Here is a 19,486-nt window from a genome sequence, read left to right as displayed (position 1 = left end):
ACCTCTGAAGCTCTCTAAAAGGAACGATCCATGGCAACATACTGCCTGAATGATCATTTCATTCTCAGTGCCACTGTATGGCAGTTTATGGGGTGCAGATGTCTTGGGAACCATAGCCTTGTATGAGAAAAAAACATTATAGGAAAAATAAATAAATTACTAACCCAAAAATGATTGTTAAAAATATCTATGAATGCATCCACCTATCACACACAAAATTAATGAAAAAGTAAAGCTTCATACAAGTACACAGAACTTAATACAGATCTCACCCGGCAAACAAAGAAATTAATTTTACAAAATTGCTAAGAGGGCAAACATTAGTTAAGCTCTATAGTGCATTGCAGTATTAAAAACAATGTATACCTTTCAAGGAAAAATGTATAAAAATTTTGTGGTATTTCCTCTTCCATGTTGGGCATCCAGGTATATATCACAGGCTTAACACAATTTTGTGTGCTAGTAATACAAAACCTCTGATATTTCTAATAAATAATACACCACTATTCTTCACTAATTAGTCAGCTTCCCAGATTAAACTTTCCATTAAATGCCATGTAAAATTCTTTAGAAATGTTTTTAATGTTCAAGAAATAACTGATATACATGCTTATGCCAACAGCTAGTGAGAAAAATGCAGACAGTAAACCAATAGGTGTATTGTGAAATGCAATCCATCAGTAAGTTTAAAATGCATCAGTCTGTAAAAAAACAGCAACATATCTTTTTAGCAAGTTAGTTGCTAAACTAGACACAAGTTTTAAAAGCAAATAGCATCAAGCCCTCTGGATTCAAACAGTCTCCCACATTACAATACAAGTGCCTTACCACACAATTAACTTTATATAGTATAGATTCAGCCCTTGCAGCACCATGAGTATGCAGATGAGGTGTGAACTCATTAGCATTCATGAATTCCACAATATGAGCTAAGTTCAGGGCAGGAAAACGTGATGTAAGGACCTAAGTGATTGTGTGTGCACTCCCTAGCAGAGCAAGGATGAGCATTGAAAAGACTTACCCACTTAGGGCTTGTAAGTGTGAATGATTTGTCTGACTGAAGGAACAGTCAGGGTTTCAGAGTCAGTCCTCTTTGAAGTACACTTACTGGGGGTGTGTCAGAAAGAAGATACTTACAAGAATGTCATTGAGTACATTGACTATCTTAGGAGAACAGCATTCCTAACATTTGCTTGAATCATTTATGACCTACTTTGTGTATCTGAGTAAAACATGTCTGTAGTTCCAAGGAAGAACAGTACCCATCTGAATAAAATTTGTCTGCATTTTTAAGGAATTGTAGTACCCATTGAAATATATATCAAAAGCAAAATAAATCAAATAACAGTCTTGTTAGAGAAGCATAAATGATGGAATGATGCTCACAAAATAAACAGAATAAAAGGGCTGCAGTATTGTTAATTTTTATTTTATATTATGTGAGGAAAGATTAGCTTAACTGTTGCCAATATCATATTCATTCACACACCTAACTAGAAATTGCACAGGACAACTTTCAGAATTTGGTTCTGTTCAGCTGTAATGTCAATTGATACTGTATTAGATCTTAAATATATGTTAACTACTTTTTTCTTCACAGTATATGTATGTGTCTGTGGCAAATGCTGATAAAAATCTCAAATGTGTGTAGTGAATGCCCTGGTGTTATAGGGATTAAATCTAGAGAAACTGCTGTTTGTGTGAACATGCTGTTGTTTAAAGAGCATATGTTCATTCTGCAACACAACAAAATTGAGAAAACAATGAGAACTGTACATTTTAACTACTTGTTTCATTATGTTCCCTCTAGTTAAGTTCATTTGTTTATTTTCTCTTCATTGTTTGTGTGCCATTTAGCATTGGATACTCTTGATTTGCAGCAGTCCCTGCAGTGAACAACAGTTTACTTCTTAATGAAAAAGTTGTTGTTTCTTTCGGCTTTTCCTGGTTAGGGATCGCCACAGCGGAACTCCAGTCCACTAATGATTGGCAGTTGATTTTTATGTGCCGAGTTGCTGGCCCTGACGCACAACCTTCAACGACGGTACACCCATTCACGCATGTCTCCGCACAGAAGACGCTCTAGCTGAGAATCGAACGGGACAACGTCTTGCTGTGAGGCAACAACGCTACCGCAGCACCACCACCGCGGACTTCTTAATGAAAAAGTGAAACATTTAATTTCAGACATTTTCTGTAGCACAGACAAGCCTGACACTGTTGTGCATCTGTTACACTCTGGAAAGTAAGACTAAAATAAAACAGCAGTAATGTAGGTAAAGGCAGATACATAACAGCTAAAATCATACAAATAAAACATAACTAACCAACATGGCTAAAACAAAATATTTTAATGAATAATAGGATAGTACTTAGTGAATAAATTTAACCTGTCAGCTAACTAACTTTGTAACACAATGTGTAAATGAAGTGAAATTAGAGAAAGAGGCCACAAAAATGAATGGCTCAACTCAAGTTTACAGCTATTTTTATGACTGGAATCAGAATAAATATTGGCACCCAATGTTGCCTATGAAATGAGCAGGCTAAAATCTGTTATACATGATAAAATCTTACTTCAATTGATGTTACAAAGGTGTTGCTGTAAATTCATGTCTTCTCCTTAGTAATCGTATGTGCTATGGATTTTGTAACATATGACATTTTGTAAAGTGTGCTCACACAAAAGAAATAACATGAGTACTATGGACATATGTGCCATATATGTTGGAGAACATATTCACATTTCACAATTATTCATCATGACAAGTATACAATATATTGTAAACTTTGATGTCATGATTAATTGTATGCACTGTGGCAATAATAACCACCTGTCATTCTTTGTATGCCCCTTTTCAGAGTAATTGCCATCAAATAAAATCTTAATGATTTGTAACCTAAATGCTGCTTGTGATGTTGCAAGAAGATGTGAAAGTGAGTCATGCTAATGCTATAATTGCTGTGTTTCTTGCTAAACATACCCATTAAATATGTTAATTTGCAATATAATGTAATTTTTAAATGCCTTTTGCATTTTCACTCCACTCAGCAGCACACAAGCATGGTTAACTTTTTAAGGAAAAAATGTAACTTCAGACATCTTCTGTAATGTAAATCAGCCTGGCACTGGTGCAGGGTAGTCAGCACTCTGGATAGTACTCAGTGAAGAAAATTCACCTGTCAAGTAAGTTTCTCTGAGACATAAGGTGTAAGTACAGTGATCTAAAGTAAACAGGACAGTTGATGTAGGGTTTGAATCCAGTTTACAGACAATTTTACAGAAGGGGTGTGAATGCATGTGGACACACATCTTGTTATATCACTGTGTTGCATGAAACTCAACTAACATATGTATTGCTAACAACATGTGAGCTGTTGTCTGTCCCCTTTCTCATCATTTAGCATTACCTAAAGTCCTGATAATGTGTGCCAGAAATTAAAGTTCTGATTTGGCAGGGAGATGTGCAAAGGATGAATGTGTCACCGTAACACACTTCTTGATCTGTTCATTACTAGATATACACTTTGATTGATTTAATTTTCTTTTTATTTTTTTAATAATGAGTTTTACATTTGCTCTGTAGTAGCAGTGTGCAAACATGATTCAATTCCTGAGGAAAAAGAGTGAAAAATTTAATTTTGGATGCTTTCAGAAAAGCAAACAGACCTGGTGCTGTTGTCTGGCAGTCAGCAGTCTGGATAGTACTAAGCGAAGACAATGCACCAGTCAGGTAATTTTCTCTGTAACACAAGGTGTAAGTTAACTGAGTTTGGAGAATAATGACAGACAAGTGATGCATAGTTCAAATCCATTTTACAGATACTTTTGCAGAGGGGTCAGAACCCCATTTATCATGACATTTTGGTTAGGACTGTAACAACAAATGCAAATGAGCATCATAACTATGCTTATTGCAATAAATGTATCATTACTGCTTGCTGCAGAAGCTGAAAATAATGTGTGCAACTTATGTTCAATGTGACAATGTTGATATTTAATATAGAATGCACATGCATAGGTATAATGTACACAATATTTTTGTGATAATTCTTATATCATATCTAATAAGTTTATGTTTATGACAGTATATGTTGTGAAGTATGTGTGTAACCTAAACCACCATGTGTTGCTCAGGTTATGCAACTGCGTGCATCTGAAATGTACTTATTTTTTTTATTTATTTAACATTTGTTGACTGGGAAAGTCTTACTAAAGTAGAGCCTATTTTCAGCAGAGGCCCAGGGAGAAAACCTTCAGATGCATATCTTTGGAATGTGGGAGGAAACCAGAGCATCCGGAGGAAACCCATGCAAATGCAGGGAGGACATGTAGACTCTGCACAGAAGGCATCCCAGCCAAGAATAGAACCAGTGAACCTCTTGCTGTGAGGCGACAATGTTAACTGCTGCACCACTACATCACTCCACCCTGTGTTTACAAACACAAATACTGCCTTTGACATAGAAATTCAGTCTCATGACTAAGTAAAGTCACTAACATACAAGCATCTGAGAAATATATCTTCATTTATTCTTAAATTAATATACCTCTAATTACTATGTTGATAAGTAGGGTCTCCTGTGGCACTGACAGTTAATAAACAAAGTTTATCATTTTATCCTTTTTTTATCTCATGGGTTCAATTCCCAGGTGGTGTTGCTCAGTCTTACTAGTGTGAAGTCCTAACAGCCCAATATGACACAAGTCATACCATTTTCCTCCAACTAGTCATGATTGTAACAAACATCATAAAGTACTGGAACATCTGTCAATAATCTGAGCATCAGACAAGTCCAAATCTCACTGACATATTTCACACATTCTGTCCTTTTTGATGTAAATCATTGCCAATATGTTTGCCAAGCCATTGCTGTGCTTTTAATTGCACAAATGTAGCTGGCAAGACTGCGAGTCTTTGTGCACAAGCTGTTACATGCAATATATGAACTGGGCATCGATTCAGACACATATTTCTAGATTGACTTCTACAGCCATGGCTGGAAAAGGTAGTAATGCTGTTCCATTTAGAGCACAAAAGTGGGGTGTTGAGGAGTCTAGGATTTTTTGTGGCACTTTTCAAGAAATGCTACAACCAGAGACTGCTAAAAGGGGGATTATACTGGGTCTTAGTATAAGGCTGAGGCTTGGAATAGCTTGGTCAAGGCTATCCCCAGTGCAATCAGCATCCCATGCACTGGGGAACAGTGTCATCTCCACTACAGTGACATGAAGAGGTGCAAGTAGGACCTCCTGAGCTGATGGGTGGATGAATTTAAGATTGTAACACCCCTGAGTTGTATAAGTATACTGACCCATCACTTGTCTATGATATGACATTAATTAGCCAACTAACACAGTTATTCATGATGCTTTCATACTTCTTTTTTTCTTTTGTCTACTGTACAGGTAAAGCCATAGCAGAAAACTGTGAGGCACATCAGTAGAAACTCACTTGCCTCAGAGAGAAATGAGGTAAGTATTCATCAGGTCTAAATGCACAGCAGATAAGTATTTTCAGTCCATCACTCTATGTCATCTTGAACAGGCATACTTAAACTTTTATATCAAGCATACAAACCTGCTTAAAAAGCTCTTGCTTATTGCATTACACTGACCACCATGATTTGGCCCACCATACCTTTACAGGTGATTTCGGCACCACCACAGGCAGCACAGACACCTAGCATATCTGCATTGCAACCTGGCAGCATTGCCTCCACAAACTTTTGCTATACCTGTTTCACATGCATCATGTAGCTCCGATCTGGCTGCTGGTGCAATGGTACCCTCTGGGAGCAGCAGTAGTAGAAGTGGAGGTGGAAATTTTGTCACCCATCAGGGCTGGTGTAGGGCATAATGGAGAGAGGCCTCAATGCCCAACTTGGCAAGGTTGAAAAGATCCTGCATTCTATTGCCAAAACAAGGCTACTGGATATCTACATAGTACAGGATTTTACAATTTTCATGACTGCAATGAAGACCAATACATACATTCTCTTTTGCTTCAAACTGTTGTCCAAATTGAACCTTGTTCAGTAACAGTTCCTTTTTTTAATTTCTCCAAATCTTTTAGGTTTCTAATACCATGGTGGGAATGGCCCCCATTCCTAAGTTGAAGTATGATTGAAATTCATGAAATTAGTATTGTTTCAATCTTTGATGTCAGCCAGAAGTGCTCTTCACAGCACATGCAATGTGTCCATTCTTTCTATAATTCGTATGGAGTTACATGTATTGGTAACATATCTAAATATGATTGTGGATTCTTTTTTTAAGATTCATTGCTGCTAATACTGTTGGGACTGTCTGGGTATCTTTCTTCCACATTTCTCTTGTTTCTGCCTGCAAATCCTGATATTTTATGACTTTGTGTCTCTCTGTATGCAAGACACTGTAGTCACTGGGTGCAGTGATTTTAATGATCAGTGCTACTTTTGCCCTCTTTTCATGGACTATATCTGGTTTTCTAGCATTTATCTTTTAAACTGTTGGTAATGGATGATCCCATGTGATGTAAACGTCCTCATTTTCTATTATGCTTTGTGGCTTATGTTTCCAGTGTTTTTTAGCCATTTCAATACCATAATGTTTGCACAATCCCCTGTGCAACAATTTTGCCACATTATTATGCCTTTTAGTATACAGTCCTTCTGCCATTAGTATGTCACAACTGGCAACGAAGTGTGCGACTGTTTCCAATTCAGTTTTACAAAACCTACATTTGTCTGTTTCTCCCACATGTTAAATGGGCTTTGTAAACCACGGTGTACATATTGAACTTTCATCTCTTGGTTTGAATTTGCCTCTCCTTAACCATTCCTGCATTAATTCCTGAACAACATGAGGTTCTTCTAGAAGTTTTGTATGCTTACAAATATATTTATTCATTTTCCATGTCTTGCCTTCTCATCTGGTGCTTCACCTTATATTATTTCTTTTGTTTTTTGGCACATTAAGTTGCTGCTTGATTTTTATCTACTTCTGGTTTAATTTCTGCTTGACACTGACATGCTTCTGCTAGATTAAGCAGAGAAGTCATCTTAGATTTATTCTCCTCATGTTTCAAAACTTTCACTACATTTCGGTTTTGTGAGGTCAGCAGATAGGTGTGGAGTCTGACGATTGCAGATCTATACATGTAATTAATTTCAAGGAGGCCCATCCCCCATTCAGAATGGGGAATATTTAATTTTGGTATGAAGTTATTTTTTTCAATCATTTGGTGAACATGAAGCATCCTTCTTGTTTTCCTATCTAATCTATCCAACAGGATTTGGGGCCAGTCAATCACTACAAAACTGGAAGTTAGGACCGGAAGAGCAAATTGGTTTATAGTTTGGATTTTGTTCCTAGATGTCAACACTGTTTTCAGGACTAAGTCTTCTAAAGTATACCTTACTAACTTTTATTCAAATTTGTTCATGTTTTATTGTTGATCCTTCATCAGTTCCCAGATATTTATACACTCCCTCTTGCTCAAATTCTTTTATATCACATTCTTGTCCCAAACTGATATTTTCCTGGTGCTGCAGTTTTCCTGCTTTAAAGATAGCTTTTGCACATTTATCAAGACCACATGACATTCTTATATTATCTGAAAAAGTTCTGACAACTTGCAGTTGTGCTTTCATTTCCTCATCTGATGAGCTATACAGTTTTACATCACTGACAAAGAGAAGATAAGTCTTTACACTTTGTTGTTTTCTAGGAGCAAGCTATTAAGTAGACAGCTTAATGGGTTAAGGGCAAGGCAGAATAGCAGCAGTGACAGAGAGTCACCCTGGAATATTCCCCTCTGAATTTTTATCCCTGGGATAATAATTTATCCTCTATCATGGCTTAATTGTAAAGTGGTCTGCCACTTTTTCATGGTTACTATAATGTAGTCAATCAGTGTAGGGTGCATCTTATACATTTTTTAAGCACTCTTTTATCCATGAATGTGGGATACTGTCAAATGCTTTTCTTGTAGTCAATCCATGCCATACTTAGATTCTTCCCCTTTTTACATTTCTCCACTATGACTTTATTTATCATCAAATGATCTTTTGTTCCATATGACTTTCTTTTATTGCCATTTTATTCTACTGCCATAATTGAGTTTTCTTCTAAATGACCATAAACTGTCGATATCAATTCCCATGTATAGTTTATACATCATTGGAAGGTAAATTATTGGTCTATAATTCTTAGTGTAGTTTGCAGCTTCACTCTTAAGTAGGAGCATTGTTTTTTCTGTTGTTAGCCAGGTTTGTGTCTGTTCTTACTCAAGGCTAAATCTTCGTGCAAAGATATTAATACTTTTAACCAAAAGTTAGGTACTGCATCTGGGCCTGGAGTTTTGCAAATAAAAGCTTTTCTTAACTTTGTTTCAATCACTCTGGCTGTTATTTAATCCCATTTCATATCCTGTACATTTAAACTTCTTATTCTTACTTTTAATTCTTCTATCCATTTAGCATCTTTGTTATGTTCCACAGGATCTTCATAGATACTTCTTGAAAGTGTGTCTATTTCTTCTTTTTTTGCCAGGCTTCCAATTCCTTTTACCTTGTTTCCCAATTCTCTATAAAACTTTTTTGGGTCATCAATAAATTGCTTATTTTGCACTTTTCACTTTATATTTATCTGCATATCTTCTAAGTTTTTTCGCCTGTGCAGAGATTTTTAGTTTATTATTTGCCATAGTGCATGATAGATCCTGGTTTGTTATAATACTGCGAATTGCTTTTATCATGTCTATCTTAGTATTTTTATTGATCTGTTCCCTTTTCTATATTCTTCTAACAGTGACACTTCTTGTCTTAATTGCTTTATAGTTTTCTATATTCGATACCTCAATGATGGTATTCGATTTCTCCCCTTCTTTTCCCTCACTACCCTGTGTTCTTGTAGTAGAACTTTATCAGTTATTAATTTAGCCGCACAATAATATATCCTGTTTACTAATGTTATATCACATGGACCTCTATAAACAGTCCTAATTACTGTGTTAATTTGTTTTATTAAACTTCTGACTTTTTGGGTTTTATTGATCTTCATTGATCTTAATATTTCTATCTATGTCTATTAAATCAAGCAACTCCTCTTAACTTATTTTCTTCTTAACGGAGGGCACATTTATTGTTTTCTATTTCCTGCTGGCATTCTATGGAAAGTTTTATAGCATCTTCTTGTCGTCCATTCTCTTCAATTTTATCCTGTGCCATCCATTGCTCTGTCATATGGGAACTTACTGGCCTGTCACTCCTCAAGATTGACTGCATCAGAGTTTCCTGTTCCTTCCCTTGCTGTCTAGCTTCACGTGATCATTTATACTGGTTTCCTATGGAAGGCTTCAAAATATCTTCATATGGCACCTGACCGATTGCTTCCTGTTCCACTGGTTTCCCCTTAATTTGGAAATCCACTGCTCTATCCTGTTGTGATGCTTTCTGAACTAGATTTTCTACACTGAATAATTTACTTTGCAGGTACTCCATAAACTCAGTTTCTATTTCTTTAACTTCTCCATTATTAATCTCCTTTTCTACTTTTCCTCTTTGTCCTCTTATTTTTTGTATTGTAAAGTTTTCCATGTCTGGATTCTTTTGCATCTGTTTCTCTTCAAATTTTTTTGGTGCTGCTCTTTTTGTATTGGTTAGTTTTGCTTTCTTCTTTGCATAAATATTACACCATTTTAAATCTCTTTTTCTTTTCCATGTCCATATTTCTTCTTCAGATGTCTCCTGATCTTTCTGCTTCTCCTTACTTTGAGGACTCATTCCATCATAATGTGATGTAACCTGTGTTAGACCTTCCACACCAAATTCTTCACTTCGCAGGCACTCAATAACTTCAACTTCTATTTTTTTAACTTCTACTTTACTAATCTTCTTTTCTACATTCCCTCTTTGTGATATTATTTTTTTTAATTGTAAACATTTCAATATCTGGATGCCTTTGCCTGTATTCCTCTTTGAATATCTTTGGGGATGCCTTATTTATATTGATTAATTTGGATTTCTCCTTTGCATAAATATTGCACCATATGAAAACTCTCTTTCTTTCCTATGTCCATATTTCTTTTTTATACTTTTCAAAATTTCTAGGTTTTGTTGTTTATATTTTCTCACTGAGATGCTTCTTTTTCCAAACAGATCAAAGTTTATTGATCCATATGCTGTTTTTCACAAACCTGTTGTATTAATGAGTACAAATTTTTATTTGAAGCTTCTGACAGTTTTTCTTGTTGAAGTATTGTTTTTCCTCTAATTTCTCTCTTCTTAATTGTTTTGTATATCTTGTGTCTGGAAATTCTGGGCTTTTTGCGTAACGGTAGCAATAAATAATATATTTCTTATCCTCAATAGACCACTTTATCATCTTTATAGCTCTTCTTTGGCCTATCAGTTTTTGAGATTTTTGTGGATTGCTACTTCCTTATACAACAGAGGGGGCATCCTCCCCCTGGGCCTGGCCTGACCCTATTGTAGGAATGTTTCTGTATTTTGAGGATTCTACACCGTCTACTTTTCCAGTCCTGGCACTAGTGTGCGTATCTTGTGCACCCAGCTCTCTTTTTTAATTTTTAACCTACGTCTCTCCATGATATATGCTATATAAATGCAGACTATATATCAGTGTCATCTTGATGAGATTTTGTGAAAAGCACGGTCCACCTCATGAAGGTACTCACCAAGACTTGAGGATGAATTCAGTTTCAGCAATAATACTTTCCTTTACTTACTGACTTATCATCTCTCCATTTGGACCCCTCTCTCTGTAGCTTTTTTAGAAGACTTTCAATGTTTGAATACAGATGTATACCAAACTGTTTTTAAATTTTTTGTATGACTCCTTTGGGCATAATTGTCGGCTACACATTTTCTTAATACACCGTTATCCTGCTGCAGAGTTCATGTACTTTTTCCCTATTTGGAATACTATCTTGTGCAGATCATACCTAAATAATTATGATGAAAAAAAGAAGAGTAGCACAACTCAAATATGTGCAGAAATGAAACATAAACTAATCCCTTAGTATGTCTGTATTTCTATTACTGCCACCAACTGTTCACCTCATCCCACCTCTTCCCAGCCCTTCCATGTCATCAAATAAACTTCCTTGATTTAAAACCATTTCCCCCAGCAATAATATGCTTTGTCATCATGTGTTTTATACTACATCTGTATCATACATATAAGGATTGAAGAGCTTTAACTGTCATGACAAATGTGTAAACCGTGACATCTGAAACATGACCATACACTCTTCAAGAGAAACCTTGACGAGTGGATGGGAAACAGAAAGTTTACCCCAGGGATCACTTCAGTGGCTCTGCTGGACAGAGACACAGGGAACTAATCTAAGGGGGTGGCGAAAGCCAACACATTCTGGCTAGGCTTATAAATGCCTTTGGGCAGATAGCCTAGTACCTACCTATGAAGCTATATATGTTCTGGATTTCAACAGATTTAGACATGTTTGCATGTATGTCCTGAATATTTCCCATGAAGGTCAGCACGGAGCATCATAGACTACAGATAATTCCAATTCTACTGTCAACACCTCAAGATATCATTATGCACATGTTAATGCTTTGCTTGCCAGTAATGTGCTATATGGGGAGAACAGTGGTATGCTTCCTGGGGAGAACAAAGAGTAGGTAAGGTGGTGTGTGTGTGTGTGTGTGTGTGTGTGTGTGTGTGTGTGTGTGTGTGTGTGTGTGTGTGTGTGTGTGTGTGTGTGTGTGTGTGTGTGTGCGTGTGTGTGCGTGTGTGTGTGTGTGTGTGAAATGACCCAGTTAGGGATAACTGGTGGTTAGTGTTACTTTGCTCAGGCTCACACCCTTTACCTTAGATACATGAAATAAGAGCCTGAATTCTCTACCCCTACCTCCACTTGTGTTTCAAGGAGTTTGGGTCATAATTCTGGTCTGTTCCTCTTAAAATTTGTGTTTTTCTGGCAAATCAGTGAGGAGTAAATAATGACAGTCACTTAAATTTCAGTCTTTTTGTCTTTCAGGAAATGCATGGTAATACAAAACCTTTTATTCTAGCAAATTTCTAACATTATACCAACAATATTTAAAATGTGTCCCTGGTTTTAGGCCTTTGCCCACCCCCCCCATAAATGTTGTCTTTTTCCAGATTTCTTGTGCTACAAATATGGTTGAGTGTGAAATGCATTTTACAAGGAGCTGAGAGTTTCAGGGGAGGAGAAGTTTAGTGCTGCTTATGCCAAGTTTACAATGTGTAACTGTTGTTCAGCAAATTATATCACTATAAAGTATTTAAAAAGCCTTGTTAGTATCAGCACAGGTAGTATATATGATCTTGATGCAGAAGGTTGTTGGTTCTACTCCCACAGTGTGTAGATAGATTATGGATACTGTACTGTGTTGTACTTTAAAGGGGTGGATGCTGCAGTCCTGAGTATGTCCTAGTAACTTCTGTTTGGTATCTGTTATGCTGTAGTTTGGCAAATAAATGTTTAACTACAGGACAATAATATTCCTGTACTGTACCATTTTGTACTTAGAGTAAATTTGTTTTATTTTTCTTGTTTAATGTCATCAAAAAATTTTAGAAGTTTTTTATTTGGTTCAATTATGTGCTTGATTATCTGAAAAGCTTGATTATCTGAACTACCCTAGGTCTCAATTACTTTGAATAATTGACTCTCTGCTGTATACGGATTTCACAGTGATGTGACTCAATTAATTCAGAATGCTATGTAGGTTTGCACTCTAATGGTTATACTTGCAACTTTGTTACAATGGTGTGTGTAACCTTTTTATACACAACCCATTACTGTTATTCAGAACTGCACTGTCATATTTAGAAAGTATCTGTTTGTGTTGTCAATGCATGTTGCTCAAGCATGAGCCAAGACAACTGACAATGACACGATTAATGGTTACTCTCTGCATATGCAATCATCCCGATGTGATGCTCCATGAATGCTTACTTGACAATTCACTGCTTTACAATTGCGATTGTCACTAACACCTCATACTGAGAAACAGGTACACGTCCAACATAGTAACACAATATGCATGAATCACAGTATATAGATATTGCAGAGTAGTATGTAATTACACAGGACACGCATGATGCTGTTATGTTGGCATGTTCAAACACATGCATTTGTGCCAAAACATGTGATGCACAGTAGCAGATGTTCCAAACAATGAAGATACAATACTTACAAGCATGGATTTTCACATTGCTAAAATCAGGCTTTTTCTGTGGCACATACAATTCATACAGTAGAGTGTTAATTATCTGAATGCCAATTATCAAAAACATCAATTAGGCGAATGTTGCTTTCCTACGAGTTGGGTCTGTATGGTGCAGAATTTAACTTTCATTGCTGCTTTCACTTCACAGAAAATTTCTAAAAAGTAAGTGTATGTGACAAAATGTCTTTTGTAAACTTCAGACAGTGTTTCACAAAATTGTAATGGAAGCACGATAAGGACCTGAAATAACACTTAACAATAGCTGGAACAATTCCTGAAATTTCAGCTCGTAAAAGTTAAACTTTATGTGTTTAATAATATTAAGAGAGTGTGTGTGTGTGTGTGTGTGTGTGAAGGTTTTTTTATCTGGTTCAATTATGTATATGTTTGATTGCCCAAACAACCCTATGTCCCAATTAGGATAATTGACTTTCTACTGTACTATAATTTCTAGATTGTATAACTAGTTAGGTAGCTGGTTCAAATCTCACAGAGATAAACTTTTGTGTTGGTGGTGCTATTTACCGATAGGTAAAGACTCAACAACACATGTACTTTGTCTACTTCCACTCAGGAGAAAACTTTAACTTTGGACAAAGCTCCCTCTGCACTTTATCCCACTTTTAACACAAACATCTTCTCTGCAACACACTGATGAGGTCATCCTGTTTAAAGTGCACTCTCTCCCTTTAATAGTCATACTTCTCCTGTGGCACTTACAATTCATACTGTCTACTGTAGATGCTGTAACTAGTTAGGAAGGTGGTTCAAATCTGGCATTAGTGACCTTGTGTGTGGTTCTAGTGATGGGCAAGTAAAGCCCTGGCAACAGATGTGCTGTTTCTACTTCCATTCTGAAGAAGAACTTAACTTTGGGTACAGTTTCCTCCACACTTTGTCCCACTTTTAACACAAACATCCCCTCCACAACACACTTATGCAGTCATCCTTTCATAAGTGCACTCTCTTCCCTTACAAGTCAAACTTTTCCTTTGTCACTCGTGTCTAATACTGTGTTTTATATATTGTGTAATAAAGTAGGAGGTTCAAATCTCAGAGTGATGAACTTGTGAGTATTTGTGGCTTCAGTGTCAGGTACATATAGCTTCCTTAACAGGCGTGCTGTATCAACTTAAACTCGGGAACAATTTAACTTGGGAGAGGACTCTCCATCTCCTTATCCCACTTTTGCCACAAACATTTTCTCTGCAACACGTTGATGAGGTCATCCCTTCATAATTTTAGTCTCCCACTTTAAAGGTCAGACTTCTCCTGTGGCACTTGTAGTTAATACTGTGATCTGTAGATTGTGTAATGTGAAGAAGGTTCAGCTGTCACAGTGATGAACTTGTGTGTGGCTTCAGTGTCAGGTATGTGTAGCTTCCTGAACATATTTGCTGAATCAACTTCCACTTAGGGGAAGAGTTTAACCTAGGAGAAGATTATCTTAAATACTTTTACCACAAACATGTTCTCTGTGGCACACTTATGATGTCATCTTTTCATAAGTGCAGGTTCTCAGTATAAAAGTCAGACTTCTTCTGTACTGTGGCTAGTACTGTGTTCTATAGATTGCATAACAATGTAGCTGGGGGGTTGAATGTATCACTGGTTAACTAGTGGAACAATGTGTACTGTCTGGCTCTATAACAGCACCCCTTATGTACAATTCCACTTAGCAGACATATTCTCACTGGCAGAGTCACCCTATACATTTCTTTTATCCCCAGGCAGTACCCAGTTTTGGAAACACTGTGATTACATCATGCTTTCCAAAATGACCCTCATGATAGTTATAGTATGATTTATCCTGGGGCACTGGCTGTTAATATTGTGCAGCTAAACAGGTAGAAGGTTTGAATCCAGCAATGTCTGACTACTGTAAGTGTGTATTTGTCTGTTGTGCTGTGCAGAGAAGGCTTCTGAAACATAAATTATGTGTAGCTGTGTATTGTTACTGTGCTCTTCAATCACCTTCTTTCCTTTTTAGAAGAACATTACTGCCTTAAACAATGGTGATGTCATCCATTCAAAGGTGCACTGTTAGAACTATAAATCAACATCCGTTGTGGCAAGTGTGATTCAGGCAGTGTTCTGTACCTTGTAATGTTAGTTAGTCAGTTCAAATACAGCCATTACTCCTTAAACTCACTTCTGTTAGTATGACTGTGAATGTGAATGTAGGTAACAACATTGTTAGCCAGCTATCTGCTGTGTACACGTATAGCTAAGGATGCTCATTTTTCTCACAGAAATGCTTTATTGGACAAAGATGATGTCATTGGATGAAATTTGGCTTTCCTAAGAGAAATACTAAGGCTTTTCCTGTGATCTGAGGAAGTGACACAGTGTTCTGAATGCTGTTGCCTTAGTAAGGCATGTGTTTGAATCCTTTGTTATCCACACATTGTGCATGACTGCCATTCACCCATCACAGTGATGACTGCATTATGCACCGCATGTGTTTAAGTATATCTAGCTGCAGGCAATGGTGTGTGCAAAATAGTAACAGTCTTTTAAAAAAATTACAGGAATACATATTCCGTGCAGCAATAGCATTATGTCATGGCTTCAAATACTCAACTATCTCTCAATTTTAGCAACACTTACACTATGGCACATTTATTCTTTACAATATTATGTAGCTTCTGTCGGCACATAGGTGTTCAAAAGCCACATTCCATGACTATGAGCATTGTGTGTCCTTATGCTGTTATGCATGAATGACATCCACCACTGTTATAATGTGTACAGTAACAGTGAGAAAGGCCTCCCCCATCCCTTTTATCTCAGGCAAATTGTTTGCAACACAATCATATGATGTAAAGACTTCAAATAGGTGGAATCTTAGAGCATGGGTCCTGATGGAGAGATGAAATGGGTCCTGATGGACAGATGAAAAGTCAGCCAGCAAAGGAGAGGAGTAGTAGTGTTGAAACTGAATTCATCCTCAAGTCTTGGTGAGTACCTTCATGAGGTGGACCCTGTTTTTCACAAAATCTCACCAAGGTGACACTGATATATAGACTGTATTTATATAGCATATATCATGGACAGAAGTAAATCAAAAATGAAAAAAGATAGCTGGGTTCACAAGACCCAGGATAAAAAAGTGCCCGATCCTGGTAGGCGCACTTGTGCCAGGACTGGAAAAAATGACAGTGTAGAATCCTCAAAATACAGAAACATTCCTACAATGGGGCCAGGCCAGGCTCAGGAGGAGGATGTCCTCACTGTTGTAGAAGGAAGTAGCAGTCCACAAAAATGACAAAAATTGATTGGCCAAAGAAGAGCCATAAAGACGATAGATTGCACTATTGAGGATAAGAAAGACATTATGTATTGTTACTATTATGTAAAAAGCCCAGAATTTCCAAACACAAGATATTCAAAATGATTAAGAGAGAAATTAGAGGAAAGAAAAATACTTCCACAGGAAAAACTGTCACAAGTTTCAAATAAAAATTTGCTTTCATTAATACAACAGATTTTTTGAAAAATAGTACATAGATCAAGAAACTTTGATCTGTTTGGAAAAAAAAGCCTCTGAGGAAGTGAGAAAATATAAACAACAAAACTTAGAGATATTTGAAAAGTATAAAAAAGAAATATGGATATGGGAAAGAAAGAGAGATTTGATAAGGTGCAATATTTATGCAAAGGAGAAAGCCAAGTTAACTAATATAGAGAAGGCAGTCTCAAAGATATTTGAAGAAAAATACAATCAAAGGCATCTAGATATGGAACATTTCACAATAAAAAGATTAATAGCACAAAGGTGTAATGTAGAAAAGACAATTAGTAAAGCAGAAGTTAAAGAAATAGAAGTTGAAGTTGTGGAGTGCCTGTGAAGTGAAGAATTTAATGTAGAAGGTCTAAAACAGACTACATCACAGCATGATGGAGCGAGTCCCCAGAATAAGGAAAAGCAAGAAGATCAGGAGACACACAAAGAAGAAATATGGACAGGAGAAAGGAAAAGAGATTTAATATGGTGTAATATTTATGCAAAGTAGAAAGCAAAACTAACTAATACAAAAAGAGCAGCACCAAAGATATTTGAGGAAAAATATAGGCAAAAGAATCCAGATATGGAAAACTTTACAATACAAAAAAATAAGAAGACTAAGAGGAAAAGTAGAAAAAGAGATTAGTAATGGAGAAATCAAAGAAACAGAAATTGAGGTAACTGAACAGCTGCAAAGAGAAGGATTCAGTGTAGAAAATCAAATGCAGAAAGCACCACAACAGGATAGAGCAATGGATATCCAAATTAAGGGGGAAACCAGTGGAACGTGAAGCAACTGGTCAGGTGCCATATCAAGATATTTTGCAGACATCCACATGAAACCAGTATAAATGTTCATTTGAAGCTAGACAGCAAGGAAAGGAACAGGAAACTGTTGAAACTCTGATGCAATGTTGAGGAGTGATAGGCCAGTGAGTTCCCCATATGACAGAACAACAGATGACACAGGATGAAATTGAAGAGAATGTGCCACAAGAAGATGCTATAGAGCTTTCTATAGAATGCCTGCAGGAAACGGAAAACAAGGGATGTGCCCTCAGTATGGAAGAAAATAAGTTAAGAGAAGAGTTGCTTGATTTAATAGACAAAGACAGATATATCAAGATCAATGAGAGAAATAGACTGCAGAAGGTTAATACAACCCCAAAAGTCAGAAGCTTGATAAAACAAATGAACACAGTAATTAGGACTGTCCATAGAGACCCATGCGATATAACAGAAGTAAACAGAATATATTATTGTGCTGCTTAATTAATAACGATAAAGTTCTACCACAGGAACACAGGGTAGTGAGGGGAAAAAAGTGGGTGAAAGTGAATACCATCATGGAAATATCGAACAGAGAAAACTATAAAGCAGCTAAGACAAGACGTGTCATTGTTAGAAGATTATAGAAGAGGTAACAGATCAACAACTCTGCCAAGGACGGTCCCAAGCCCGGCTGAAAAAGGAGGAGGGTTGGGCTTAGGGTTAGCAACCCCATCCCGTAAAAAACTATTTGCTACAAAAACACCAACTACAGGAAACACAGACAATCTTGTCTTGGAAGAGGAGGGTTCTTCAAATGGAAGATTTATGAAGTTTTGTGGCCAAAGCCGAAAGGACGCCACAAAGCAGAGCACCCTTCTCTCTACCAGGAAAATAAACATCGGCACATGGAATGTCAGGACCATGTATGAGCTAAGCAAGGCAGCCCAAGTGGCAGCAGAAATGAGAAATAACAACTTGAGTTTGTTGGGAATCAGCGAGACAAGGTGGACAGGGGCTGGTCAGTGTCGATTATCTACAGGAGAGTTGCTGCTTTATTCTGGACATGAGGACAGTGAAGCACTTCACTCCCAAGGGGTTGGTCTTATGTTGGCTAAACAGGCCCAGAGAGCCCTGATTGGATGGGAAGCACATGGCCCCAGGATCATCACAGCTTCATTCCGTACAAGAAGAAGAAAATTGTAATGAATGTGGTCCAGTGCTACGCACCAACTAATGACAGTGAAGAGGAAGATAAAGATCAGTTTTATGAAAGACTGCAGCAGATCCTCGAGACCTACACAGACAAAGACCTTACTATCCTTATGGGCGATATAAATGCCAAGGTCGGATCCAGTAACATAGGATATGAGCAAATCATGGGTACACATGCTCTGGGAACAATCAACGAGAATGGTGAAAGGTTTGTTGATCTATGTGCTCTCAACAATTTGGTCATTGGAGGCAGCATTTTTCCCCACAAACGGATACACAAAAATACATGGATCTCCCCTGACTACACAACAGAAAACCAGATAGATCACATATGCATCTGTAGAAGGTTTAGAAGAACATTACAAGATGTCAGAGTGAAAAGAGGGGCAGATGTAGCATCTGACCATCACTTGGTGGTGGCTAGACTGAAGCTAAAGCTAAAAAGAACCCAGGTTCAAGAGTCATCTAGGAGAATCAAATACAATGTTCATCTATTGAAAGATTCTCAGACAAAAGAATAGTTCAACATTGCACTGTAGAACAAATTTGAAGTGCTACAAGAACTGGTTGAGGAGGGTGGAGTAAACAGCTCTTGGCAGAATGTGAAAAAGGCTGTAGACTTAGCTTGTCAAGAGACACTGGGACCTAAAAAGTATCATCAGAAAGAGTGGATCACTGCAGAAACACTGGTAAAGATAGAAGACAGAAAGAGGAAGAAGGCAAAAGTAAACAACAGTAAAACCAGAGCTTCAAAGATCAAGGCCC

This window comes from Protopterus annectens, chromosome 5.part0 (genome assembly GCF_019279795.1).
Source record: "Protopterus annectens isolate FY-2018-M chromosome 5.part0, PAN1.0, whole genome shotgun sequence".
Taxonomy (NCBI): Eukaryota; Metazoa; Chordata; order Ceratodontiformes; family Protopteridae; genus Protopterus; species Protopterus annectens.
The sequence above is the reverse complement of the archived record's forward strand: the minus strand, read 5'-3'. Positions refer to the sequence as shown.